The sequence below is a fragment of the Hirundo rustica genome, chromosome 8 (genome assembly GCF_015227805.2).
Source record: "Hirundo rustica isolate bHirRus1 chromosome 8, bHirRus1.pri.v3, whole genome shotgun sequence".
In the NCBI taxonomy this organism is placed as follows: Eukaryota; Metazoa; Chordata; class Aves; order Passeriformes; family Hirundinidae; genus Hirundo; species Hirundo rustica.
Window position 1 is genome coordinate 12,085,746 of NC_053457.1, and position 14,140 is coordinate 12,099,885.

The 14,140-nt window shown below is 40.5% G+C and overlaps 1 protein-coding gene across 12 annotated transcripts in view; it reads right to left on the reverse strand.

Moving 5' to 3' along the window:
* The window catches only part of ZMIZ1 (zinc finger MIZ-type containing 1), a 346,350-nt gene that overhangs the window by 111,051 nt on the left and 221,159 nt on the right, over positions 1-14,140 (reverse strand). The window lies entirely within an intron of this gene.

Genomic DNA, 14,140 nt, shown 5'->3' on the forward strand with positions numbered 1-14,140 from the left:
GAAATAACAAAGCTGGAACGATTAATCTGCTGGTCCTGCCATACTGCAGAACACACTATATGGAGGAAAGATGCCTTAAAAATAGCAGAGATCCAGCTGTCAGGTTTGGGTATCGTTAGCAAACACTCTAAGGAACTTTAACATATTGACACTTTCCTTTACCACTGGAACTCAAATAAAAGGCCAGGAGACCTCAGAAGAACTGATGGAAGAAAGGGGGACTTTAAACTCCTTCCCACCCACAAAAATCATGCTCTGGACCAGCAACACTGTCCCATTGGCTCAAAAATACTGATTCAGCAAAGAATTTAAGCATGGGCCTAAATTTAAGCAGTTTAATTAACTCTGACGTCAGTGAGCCTACTTCTGTGCTTATAATTAGATATGTGCTTGCTGAAGCAGAGCCCATCTGAATAGAATCTCGTTGATTTTAATTTGGCCCTTTGTCTTTGCCCCTCATTTATTCTTTGCAGTGACTGAAGTATTAGTGCTAAGGTTCTGGTTCAGGAATGCACTTGAACAACTCATCTTCACTCATAACATGCAAAAAGAAGCTAAGCATGTCTCAAAAATTAAGCATAGACCTAAGTGCTTTGCAGAATAATGACAGTTTCACTGTTGAAGAACATATGGTGGTCCAGTCCTTCTTTTTGTTAGTCAGGTTTTTTTTGTTGTTTTACAAGATAGAAAGTTTTTTTCCATTTCCATAAAGAACTAAAAGTAGTGTTCCACACACTATAAATAAAAATTTGAATGATGGCCTATAGGTCCCAAAATCTGGGATATTTTAAGGTCATGTAAAAACAGTCACAAAACAGTAAAGTATTAAATTATTTTTAAAAACCAAAACAAATAAACAAAGCCAAACCAAAGCAAACAAAAATCCCCAATACCAAAACTGCAGAGAATGAAGAGAACATCAACACCATGGATCCAGTCATCAGAAATACCAGTTCAAATCCCCCAGGTAGAAAGACAATGAGGGACCTCCACAGCACACACCAGAGCAAAACAGCAAGATCAAAGCTTCAGCTCCTGCCAGGCATTTCTGCTAAACACCTCTAGAGGAAAATCTGATGTCTTTTAACGTGCCCATGAATTGGATTCAGCACACAGATAGCATCTCTAACAAGCCTTTTAACTCAGCTATTTCGGCCCATTCCTCTGTGTTTATGGCCTTTTAAAACCTGGAATACATGACCGCCATTATTAACTGCAGACATTCTACAATTAAAGGTGGAATTAGAAGGATACAGCAGTGCAGGGGGAGGAGGAAAACAGAAGGAAAACCGAGAAACGAGTTCAGCACGAAAAACACTGCAGGAAGAGTTACTCAGACAAGGAACCCTGAAGAGCACTTGTGCTGAGGACACTGCCATCCATCGCAGCCCTGATGTACAAAGCTCCCCGCGGGGTTCCCGGATCCTCTGTGCCACAACAAGGGTGCGGTGACCAGGCTGTGCCACCAACAGAACCACTGTCGGGTGCCCGAGCTGCGCCGCAAAACCGCAGCGGCAAAGGATTTGTGACACGGCTTGCGTTAATTGTACTGATAATTACACAGCTAAAATACCGACGGGTCTTTGAAAAACACCGACCTGAAATGCCACTGATTTCATGGTTTTTCAGAAACCCTACCCACAAAGGTGTGCGTGCAGCAGGATGGCTCATGCTTCATCTACTCAAAATCTACTGTCACATACCTAAATTTCTGCTGTCAAAAGAGCACTGGAAAAAAGTTTTAAAAGATCCGGCCTCAAATTAAAACTGAAGACAAAGCTACAACATAAAGAAATCAACTATGTATCTACTTCATGAGTGTATTTGGAGACTTGAGAATAGAATAGGAATGTCCCAGTTGGATTATTAAAGCAATATGCTCTAAGTGTCAACTGTCAGTTCTTTTAAAACATACTATCAATTTCTTTAAAGCCATTTAGTTTGTTAAGATAGGGTGACATATTGGGATTGAATAAGTAGGAAAAAACCCATCTAGCTAGTAATTTTAGTTTTGGGGTTAATATTTGCTCAGTAACTTGCACATGCCATAAGGAGAACCTGCAGATACCATAAAATTTCATTATCCCATCCCGATTACTCTGGATTTTGCATTAGCACATGACTGGGTTTCCCTGGACACAACTGGATTTTTTAATTTGAAAATCATCCCAAGGTTCAGCCTCCCCAACAGTAACTCATCTGTCTAGAATATGCCAACTTCACAGGCAGAGCAGGCATTTGCTGTCCATTTCCTCTGCTCTCACTGTGTGACCTCACCCTTCTTTGCTCCTTTTCTTTTTGCTGCATCAGTAAAAGGAATAAAACTATTTCAGCTCTGTCATCTCTACTCTTCTACTGCTTTAAAAACATACGAACAGCTGCCAAAAGAACGGGCACTGTTTATTGTGTGGGACAGATGATTGGTCTGGGCACACTGAAAACACTGAATCTACACTGTCTCACAATCCTGTACACAGCAATCCAGGCTTTTTCTCCAGGGAAGCGACTTAGAGTTCATCACCAACAAATAATTGGAAAGGAATGGAAACTTCAAAGATAACTCCAGCATTGCTACGAAAGACAGCTATTTCTGCACACATGAGCTTTCTCAAGCATAGTTTTATTTTTTCAATCTCTCAGCAACCTTTTTAACTTTATTGACCTCATGATAAGTAGAGTTTTGGACAGAGAGATGAAAACCAGATAAAAAGCATCACCTATTGCAAATAAATACAGCAATAGAACAATGATTCAGCGTAGACTTCTTTTTTCCCCCCCCCCACCTTTGTAGACTAAATGGCACCTGCAAAATAAAGTTTCCTTTCATGGGGCAATGTATCTAATTCATATCTGACTATTCCAAGTTTCCAGTTTCTTTTCAAAGCACAGTCTCAATATATTTACTTCACAATAGATACACATATATGCTCACATTCCTTCCACATTCTCAGTTTAGTTTGGTTTTCTTCTTTTCTCTTCAGAACTCCCCCCCCAGAATGATTTGTATCACACTGAGACTTGTCAGCCATGTATCAGTGTTAGCTTTTTGAAGACAATCCTTAGAGGTCAACATCCTTCTACAGAGTTTAGGACTATATGTTTGACTAAATTTAAGATTTAATTAAATGTGGGGCAGATACATTTCCCCTCCTCCCTAGATTTGAAAATATAACTCATCCCAGGGCTGGAAATTCTGGCTCTGAGTGAGTGGGCTCAATCTGAGTGAAAGCATACATTTGTCACTGATGCACAAAGACGTGAATTCTACCAGAACAAGAAAATATGAGGAACACAGAAGATACTTTCCACTGCAGAATCCTGGCAGTCTGTAGTGCTGACTGAACCAAAGGGACTGTGCCAAGCCAGACATGGCAGTTAGGATTTCCCCTCTGTTTTTCTAACATTACCTTCAGTGTTTGCTACAACACACACTGCAATCAAAGGAAAGGAAAAATTGCCGAAATGCCTCTGCACACGTAGCTGCTCCAAAGGGATGCTGAAAACCACTCTGCTGTCCTTCAAAAGGACTGAGGTCTGTTTGAAGCATAGCTCCCAGCAAGGATTCCACAGGAAGACTGGCTCCTGAACTCTGCTCAGCTGACTCCTTTGCCCTGACACATGGCTTGAGTTCTCATATTAGCAGTAAAGTCACAAACTGTTTGAATTTTGGTGTGTGTCAGACATATCTTCACAATATCACTGATAGTTAATCACCAAAGGATCCCACTGAGCCTCGGGCAGTGGTGTGATGATCCACCAGCTTTGTGTCACCAGCTTGAGAACTTTGCTCTCAGACATTACTCTTGTTTCTAATCCCAGCTTTCTGTCCCTTTACAGGCAGTGAATGATTCTGCTTACGCAGAACAGGAACACAACACTTCCTTCCACCCTTCTATCAAGATGCCCTAGAAGGCAGATCAGTGCCAGACTCCACACCAAGCACACAGCTTCACACAGTGGTCCTGATGTAACCCAGCAGCTCAGAGAAGGAGCTCCTTGAGCGACAGCTGTCACACTGCACTGCCACTGCCCTGCCTGAGGAGCTTCTGCCTTCATGATCACTGCAAGCTGGGAGCAATAATTGGCTGCAAAGGATCAAATGAACACAGAATTTCCTCCAATCAAAGACTCTGCCTTTGCCTATTAATTTTTCCACATGCTGAAAGAAGTAGAAAGTATCTCTCTCTTTTGCAACATTCTTTTTTTTCCTTCCATTTTGACAGTTGCTAGACCAAAATGTCAGTCTAGCTCTTCCCCAGCTCATCTTAGATACTGAATGTGCAATTAGCTAAACTGCATAAAATTTTAAATCAGAATTTAAAATCAATTTGCTGTCCTGTAAGGACATGCTAGATTTTGTAACAGAACAGAGAAAGGAGGCTTGCACAATTTTGGCTCTAATGAAGACCTACCCAAGCCTTTGCTTTTGCTCTCAAGACAGCACAACACTGAGACAATTCCAGTACCTTGGCTGCTTTTGCTTTGGTCAAGACAGTTACTGTAGCTACTGCTCATTATTTCAAGCACATTTGGTCGTAATACTAGAAAACTCCAAAGCAAACTCCCCTTGCTGCCCGCAATGGTATGTAGCTTTTAAAGGACCACTAGGTCCACTACAACATTCCTACTGGGAGACAGCAACTATTATAAATTTCTGGCAATTAACCTCTCACAATCTTATTTTAGACCAGCAGTGCTTCATTTTTCACACTGAAAACTTAGAGGTCTCTCTGGTTCTTTGCCTTAATTGAAATTGCTTCTGTAGTAAATACACTAAATAATTTCATTTTGTTTTTTCTGTGATGGAAAGACAGTATCTTTCAAAGTGAGCGAGATTAATGTCTTTTGGGTCCAACCAGGCAGTCATAAGGGAAACTATCACACATGAAACAAATACCCTGCTTTGTACACAGATGTTCACTGTTCAATTTATTTCCTCAGGAGCAGCTCCTTTTCAGCCTTCTATTATTGAGTTCAGAGTCAAGTCAGTCATACTTGCCTTTAAAAATGTTTAAATTTATGTTTCCCTTGAGAACTTGCTTTAGAAGATGCACATTTTAAACCATTCTGTGAACCTGAAACTAGGGATCGATGTCCGTGTCTGCAGGTTTGAATCTACAGAGCCCTAAGCAGGGCTTTGGGAAACAACAGCAGAGGCAGACAGGATTTAAAAATCTGTAACTTTTTCTATCCACTGGAATTAGTAGCCCCAGCACACCTTAAGTGCAGGCATTTCTCAAAGAAGTAAGGAATGTATTGAAGGGGGTTGAATTAATCATTAGTTTCATCACATACTTTGTAGTTGCCAACTTTCTGCATTAAATGCTACTGCCTTAAGTTTTGCTCAGAGTGAATCTCAGAAATTGAGTGGATACTCTGTTCATACAAAATGTGAACAAGCACTGGTTCTTTGTAAGAGTGCACATGAGAAATACGTACAGCACAAAGCAGAGATACAACTGAGATACCTACTAGACAGACAGGTAAGAGTCAGAGATTTCCTCAGGACTGCACAATATCCCGGCATCTCAATGCTTGATCATTTCATCCTTCCAGCACATTAGGAAATCTCATCTCTGAGCTTCAGCTGCAAAAACAACTGCATCTACAGGGAAGTCTTTCAGAAGAGACACACTCAGCATCACGTATTTGTTTCTTGGGCTTGACATCCAGACTTTCCTAAAAGCCCAGTTTAGGTCATAGAAATGAGATTCAAAGCAACTTAATTTTCTAGTTAGATACACAACTTTTGGAGTTTATTACTATTAAGCTACTAAACTTCATGAGGAAAATCGTATTTCTTCCATTTATTCCTCAAGTCAGGAATAATGATTTATCTTACATGGAAGTGTCTGGAATAACGTCTGGATTTATTGAGATAGTCACAGAAGTGTCTCAATGACAGGTATTGTTGCATTGTCACCAAAATACCAAAAAATAAAAAGGGAGGGGTTTACCTTGGCATCCAGAAAACCTGCAGATGAAAGCAAATCTGATGGCTTTCTTTACATTTTTTACTGGAAGTAAAAGTAGGTAGAGGCAAAAACAATCAATAAAAAGGAAACAATCCAGAAGCCCCATCAAACACGAACATACTGACTTGTACTGAACTTCTCAGAAAAACAGCATGTTATAAAGAGCAATATGCATTTGTTTTCAGAATGTATTACTTAGGAACCCTCTTCAAATCAATTTTCCTTTATTCTGTGGTCTTTCTCCTTGAATCCCCTCACATGAAGTTGCACAGAGACTAATACAAATTAGAACTATCTATGATGATGAATCCTGATGAATTTTTGCTTATTCTTAACTGGTATTTAAATGAATGTATTGTATCACATGGAACTTTTGCAAATACCTTGCTATCAGCACTCTTTAACAGGTGTATTTGAAAATGAGCATTAGAAAAGTTTAAATAGAAACATTTTTTCAAAGCTTCTCAGTATGGAAGTCTCTCTTTTTAAAGAGAAATACTACCTATAACATCTTATCTACTAATCATTGTGTTTCCCAGAGTGTCACGTCTGGAGTATTCAGAGCAAGAACTTTCTTTAACACACTGACTCCATGCTGCAGACAAGCCTGGAGGACTTAGGGATGGATCTTAAAATGCGAGCAGTAAAATCTCAATTGTATTTAGGAAGTGAAATTGCTGTTCTTGGAGCTTGATGATCTGATCCGTTAACACAGTTCACGCTTTTGTGGTTCAGCCCTCCAGCAGCACAAAAGCTACCAATCCCCATGGAGGTTGCTACATTACTGTTCTCAGAGCTGGACTTCTCACAGACTCCTCTGAATGCCTCCAAGATACAGAGGCTAACAAGAGAGCACTGGCAGTGAGGCACATTTGGATGCACTGCAGCTCAAAAGGGAACAAGTGCAGGACTGCTTGCTGTAAGCTGAGAAAAGGTAACTTGTAAAGGGCAAATGCCATTCTAAGAGTTTGCTTTCTTCTCTCCCATGAACATATGCAGGCTTTCACAGCTGCCTCCCCTCTTACTTGACATTTGTGACTTACCTCATCTTCAGAGGGAAGTTACTCAAAACAACATACAATGAAAAATCAAAATTCACACCCAGACCAAGATCTAAGCTGCCTCTACCACTAAATCTTCAGCTCTTCTCAGCACATATGGAATCCCTGAAGCAGAAGACGGAAAACACTGATAGAGATCAACAGAAATCTTCTCTGGGGAATGCCAGTTCCAGTCCAAGTGAAAGTGTGGTGCACACACTAGGAAAAGATTCTTCCCAGGAACAGCATGATAAGTTAATGCACTACACATCCAAATCTGCTGCAATGAGAGCATTCAAGTAAGTACCAGCCTCACAAAAATCCAAGGCACAGACAAAGAAAACAGCAGAGCAAGCTTGTTGCTGTAGTTGAGTGTCCACAATTTCTTTAAGTGCTATACTAAAGACATTAGAGTAAAAATGTTCCAACCTGCTAACAGTTTTACTGTGACATCTCTCAAAGTCAGAATTGGTACCATGGTAACAAGGACCAGTGAAATGTCAAAAAGAACAGGCCAGATACACCACCTGGTATTTCAACTAGTCAGAATAAAGAGGCAGCAGCTCAGCCATGCAACCCCCTTTATAAACACAGGTGTTGAAGTGTACAGCAAAACAGTAAATGCCAAAAAGGAGGGGAATTTTCATCAAATTATACCTATCTACATTGATGTGTCATGAGATCCTCAAACTCCCAGTAAAAATGATGAGGAGTGGCCTAGCTGAGGATAATGAAAATCCAACACAAGTATGATCATGTTTCCCACGAGCAGAAGGCAGATCAGGTGCATGAGGAGCAGATCTCTCCGAGGAAGGGAACAGGAACAACCCAAACAAATAAGGCCCAGTGGGGAAAAGCTTCTCATTCTGCAGGCTCTTCTTAACCTGAAGATGTTTGCGAGCTGACTACTGACATGTCTCCCATATGTTCAGCCAACCTGACAGAAGCTCAAGATACAGGATATAATTGCCAAAAGTGCAGGCCTTATAATTTTGTTCTGAGTGAACTCATGGGTGGGACAAATGGGCAAAGTCCACTCTGCCTGCTCTATAGCCAATGTAAACGTGGCTGTCAGAGAGCACAGACATGAATTAATGCTGCTTGCCACTGAGCAGCACTACTCACTGCTTCCTTTTGGTCAAGAGAAGCTGCCAACTTCATTAAGAGAAACTAATAAAATCAACCTCATAATCTAAATTAATTAAGAATTAATTTCTCATTTATTTGTAGTATTCATACTATAAATCTTTAGGAAAGAAAGACTTAGTTGCAACAAGAGTGTGTCCTGCCAATCTGTGTACCAGGGCAGAATTATTTTATCTGTATGAAAACAAAGTGTCCCAGCTGAAACCATGGGTCTGCTGCACTGGATAACTACCTACAGGGGAAGAGGTAGATTTGGTACTGCATGATACTGAACTTAATTAACTGAGATAAATAAAAGTGAGATGGAAGGCGTATTATTATCCTTGCTTCAAAAATACAGAACTACAAAACTGACAGCAAAGCAGACAAGGGCACGAAGTGAGAATCTGTGCTAAGAGCAGGGAAGTGAACTTAGAGATCACCCAAAATGCAGCCAGTCTTCAGCACCAAAAGCTGCTCCAGCAGGTAACAGCTAAAAGAAAATAACACCTTGATTTTAATGAGGATTGTCAAGCGGATGGTTTTAGGATGCCCACTCTAACTGGCAATGGAGTAGATATCTGCATGGAAATGTAGTAGAAATTTAGGACGACACAGATAAAATGTTCTTAACCATATTCCAGCTACATCAAGAACCACATTATACAATTCATACACTGAATTTTATCTTTCAAAATGCTCTTCTACTTTTCCATTTTCCTTTACTCTGCCCCATCCCTGTCCACTGTCACTCTAGCTGAAAGTATTTTTTAAATGCAATTGTCCTAATAATTCTGAATTCCCCACTTATTTCAGTGTTTTATTCAATTTACAGCAATATATTTTTGTGTCAATACTGTACTGCAGTGTCATAGCTCTTCCTGTTCTGAGTTGTTAATTTGTTAGTACTTACATCCATTTCATAATTCTGCTCAGCTTTCATTTCACAAACAACCCAAGCTTCTACTCTGCTCTCATAAAGCTGCTTACTTCTTCTTATCAGCCACTTTTCTAAGTGCACATACAGCATTTGTGTTTCTTCTCCAGTCACGTAAGACCATTTTGACTTGACTTGCTGGAAATCTTTGGTGTGAGGCATGAGGCTGACAATTTATATGCTGTTTCTTTCCTAACACAGGCCTGTCAATCATCTGGTCCCTTCAAGCTGGAGGGATGCCATCAGCCTTGGCTGCAGTAATTTCTATTCTATACTTGTAATCCTTTCAGCCACCTCGTTTTGCCTTGTCTCCACAGATAACATGAGCGTTATTACTGGAAACTTAGTAAAAGTGTTCATCTAGCCCTATGGTCCCCCAAGACCGAGAGGTTATCCTTACTTTCTACCTTTTTATTCATTCACATTGTGGCATCATTTCTTCTCTCCTTTTATTTAATTTCTGGAAGTTGGATTTGCTAATACACCAAAACCTTGTGCCCAATCTCTACTATTACTTTGAAAATGCATCCCTATCAGGATGTACCTTAGGTCTCAGCATCTTGTCCAGTAATGTTTTAACACCTTAATTTGCCAGCCCTCTCACTGCAAATACCTTTGTTAACTTAGGGTCCAATTTATTTACAGCTTTGGCATCCTACTCATAAGAACAGCCTTATTATTTCACAGTTTAAGTACAATGACTGAAGCTAAAGAAATAAAAAAACCCATAATATAGAGTCCTCAAATACTACGACATTTTACTCCATACTTCATATAAAATCAAGATTATTAAGTAATACTGCTCTTGAAAAGTAAAATCAGAAGCACACCAAGCACAGCCTAAGGGATTGAAAGCAAAGTGATATTAAAAAAAGGGTTGCCATTTCTGCTATCAAACAGCCAACACTCAGCTGTCCATCCAAGCTATCACAGCATTTGTTTGCTGTAGCTGCTCACTGACTGCTAAAGTACCTTTTCTGCACAGTTCTGCCCTCAGGCTTCTTCCTTCCTCTCTCTCTTTACAGAGATACTGAACACTGTCCTTTTCTGACAAAGCTCTCTGTATGATCTCATCCTGTCGTCCCCTTGTCTGGCCTCAGCTTGGCCTCCTGACAAAAGCAAAAGTAGAAAAGTAGCTACAAGAGCAATGAATTTCAGTAGCTCGATAAAGCATCTTTAAAAAAGAAATATTTCAGAAAAGAAAGTTGTTCCATTCTTTCTCTTCCCCCTCCCCTTTTTTAAATATAAATAAGCACTTTAATTGGAGAGCTCTACTTTATTTGAACAGTTAAAATAAAGCTACGAAATGACTTAAAATCTTATGCAGGAAGGACAAAAGCATCAGATATGTTCAGAAAAAGTCCAAGCAAACACTATTCAGAGAGAGGGGCTTCAGGTTTAAGGAAGAAAAGCTAGACTGCATCAACACCTATGCATTCACATACTAAGAGCAACTCAGGTTACTGCAGTCTGGAAGCAAATGAGCAGGCAGCCAACCCGCTGGGCCATTCCCTATAGGTGTCACAACGAGGCAAAGGAATCTGCAGTGGAAGGGCTGGGGAGCAGCTGTCACCAAAAGAGACACACATATTTTTAAAGGCTTTGTCATTTGTCTTCAGGGTGGGAAATGCTGTGTTTGACCTCCTGCTGAGGCAGCTGCCCTGTTGCAGCAGCACGGGCTAGAAGAATAAAAGGCAGCAGCTCTTATTTCAGGTACAAACAGCAGAAAACAGAGACAAAAGGCACAGTCATTAAATCGCCATTTCTATTTAAAAACACACATGGCAACTTATTAATACTTCTCATGCTGCATGAACTTCCCCTCTAGGCATTCTCCAAAACAATTAGTATTAGCTAATTGCTAACTATCTCAATGACCAAGTAAAACAACACCAAAAAGCACATCAAACTGTCTCAGCAACACCGAGCAATCCTGGATGGGAGAAGCCAAGGAAGCGGCAGCTCTTGGTGGGGTGCCCTGCCCTTCCCCAGCTGAGGCTGTGGCACCTGAAAAGCTGCCCCACCCAGCTGCAGCCCCCCATGGCTCCCTGCTTCCCCCCACGTTTGCTGGACTCGGATCTGCCATCTGCACCTCGCTTCCAGCTTAGCAGGGAGCCACGGCCACCACCACGGCCTCAAACGACTGGCATGGGGCCATGGCACGGAACCAAGGGCTGGTCTTCCACAGAGCTGAGCCAATCTGGCAGCTGGCTGCTCTGCCCTCTAGCCTCAGGCTCCAGCCCGCTTCCATCGGGGACAGGTGAGATCCCCAGACCCCGACTCTCCTGGGGCCCCGCAGAGACGCAGCTCAGGGAGCAGTCAAACAGAAAAGAAGCCATACCAGCAAAAGCTCTTCTGTCACAGAGGTCCCTGAACAAACTGAGGGTGGGAATTGCTGGAGAACAGAAGCAGGACTACTGACTGCACTGGTTCAGCCGCCTCTGCAAACCAGCAGACCCGAGGGACACCGGGCTCCCAGCCTGCAGGACATCAGTCGACAAGCCTTGCCCCAAGCTCTAAGGAGGTACTAACAGTGCATGGTGCTTGAAAGAATTTAGAGCAATTATTTTCCCCAACGTTCACCTACTCAAGTATGTTTTAATTAGAAAGTCTTTTTTTCTCCTAGCATTTAAGAATGTCAGACACTAAACAACATGGATTAAAAATGTTTCCAGAGCGATCCCACTGGCAGCATTAAATTCATACTTGGAGGAATGAATGCAAACCATTGTAAATTTCCCTTAAGCCTGGAGGAAGGGAAAAACAAATTCTTATTCATTAAAATTAATGCCATTTGATATCTACATCAGGGGATTTCTGCAGGAATGTGACTGGAAGAAGTGTTGAAGGTGTCTCTCATTATATGTAAAAGAAAACAGGAGGAGTTTCTCAAAACAAACTGCAAGCATCCCTGACAACAACTTCAGCAATTCACAAAAGGCAGCTTTCAATGATGCACACTCTACAAGAAAAGCAAAGGGCAATCTCAACATTTTTACAAAAACTGAATGAAGGTGTAGAACCACTGCTGTATTAGACATCAGCAAATGCTAATGCACTCTGATGTGGAAAATAAACCTTTAAAAAAGTCTGTATGTTCTAAAATGACCTCACATTTATAATCCCAGTCTGTCAATCTTTCAAGCTGCCTATTCAATGATGCAGCTCTCAGAACTCATATGTGAATGTGACATCCTTACAGTAGGAGCTATACGTGACATTTCACAAAATATGATATGGTATGCCCCAAAATATGAGTATTTAACACAGATAGTAAGAGCACAGAAAGCACAGTGTAGATAGGCACGATGAAACCCTGGGAAGACCTGGTGAAACAACTGCACACACAGCAAAACCAAAGTAGTTGTGAAACCAAATATTTAAGATCACTAAAAATAATTTACTTATATATGTAACTGGGAAATAGGAAGCAAAGCAAAGGACTGAGAATGGTTTTAGAATATATTGAGAGAAGAGTATGTGATTTACCAGCTTTCCCAGTATGTTATCAATTAAAATGCGAAAGACTGAACTCTGTACAGAGTGCTAAGATAAAAAAACCCCTCACATATATTCATCAAAAAAGTAATTACTGGTAGAAATCAAACACTGACATTGGGCTTTTCTAGGCCATGATGACTGACCAGCAGTTTTTAATGCTCCTCCCTCAGTGAGCCCCAAAGGAAAAGGATTGCAACCTTTTAACCTGCTTATCTGACTCTCAACCTCACCTCTAGTAACACACTGATAGGGAGACACATCAGGAAGAATTAGTAAGAGAGGGAATAGCTAAATTTTTAAAGAAAATTTAATGCTGTCATAGCTGTAAAGCCTCCCTTGATAAGCTTTAAAAAAAAACAAAAAACAAACCAAAACAATCAAGAAGAGATGATGTGATATCTAACTAATGGATAAACTTAATAGGAAGTCAGAAAAAAGAGACATTGTGCTTGGTCAACGGAACGTTTTATCCTCCACACAGTTCTCCTGGATGAAAATCAGACAGTTTATTCAACATTTAGTAAGATTAATGGTCCCTTCCCATACAAAAAAATAAAACACTAAGTCCAGTGAATATGCTTTGATGTGAAAGCCACTTTTGCATGAGGAACTGCTTAGAACACTTAGGACAATAGGTAGCCATGAGTAAAGAAGTTTGGGGCTGATAAAAACTGAAAAGGAACATGAAAAGAAATATTAACACCCAATCAGTTAGCTAAAAGTCACTGTTTTGGAAGAGGTAACCTTTTCTGATGTTCCAAAATGGGGACTGCATACCAGTTCAGTACTAAGAAGAAAAGCTATCCACACTCAGTCTGGAATGGAACAATTATCTTTCTGTTTTCCAAGCCAGTGCACATTATGTTGACATTCATCAGCTAAGAAAAGGAGAACCAAAATTAAATGCTCCAGTTAAATCGAACATGTGAGAAGCAGAAAGACCTTTAAGTGCATTTTCTACACCTCTAAAAGGAGCAATGGCAATACATCATGATCAAATATTGCTACTTGATCAGAGACCTGTAACAGATTATTGCTGTAAAATACTGGGAAAATGGCTACTTCATACTACAGCAGTAGAATTACTACCTACTCTTGGCTCAAAATTCTAATGCTAAGGACTATATGTGTAAGAAACCAAGGTGCTTATTTGTCAGGCATATGAAGTCAAGGAGTACAAGTTTTGCAATAGATATATACCAGGGAGTGCAGAATGGATGTGAAAGATTTAGAGGTTGACACATGACAGAAAGTCAATGGTTTACCAAGATGGAGGGGTCTGAGTATGTTCATTCCCACCATGAAATTACTAAACCTCTGTGCTTCTGAAAGCAGCATTTCATCCAAGAGATCAAACAGGACAACAAACAGCACTAGCTGGGGAAAATATAAATTTCCAAAGTCATGTATCCTCAGAAGAGCATGCCATTGAAATGCTAAAAGCAACAGAACTATAACCACCAAATATGTGTTTGCTGTTGGTTTTGGCTTTTTTACAGAATGCAAGACAGTCACAGGTAGCATTTTTTACAGAATACGATCATTTGAGAATCAGCAATACA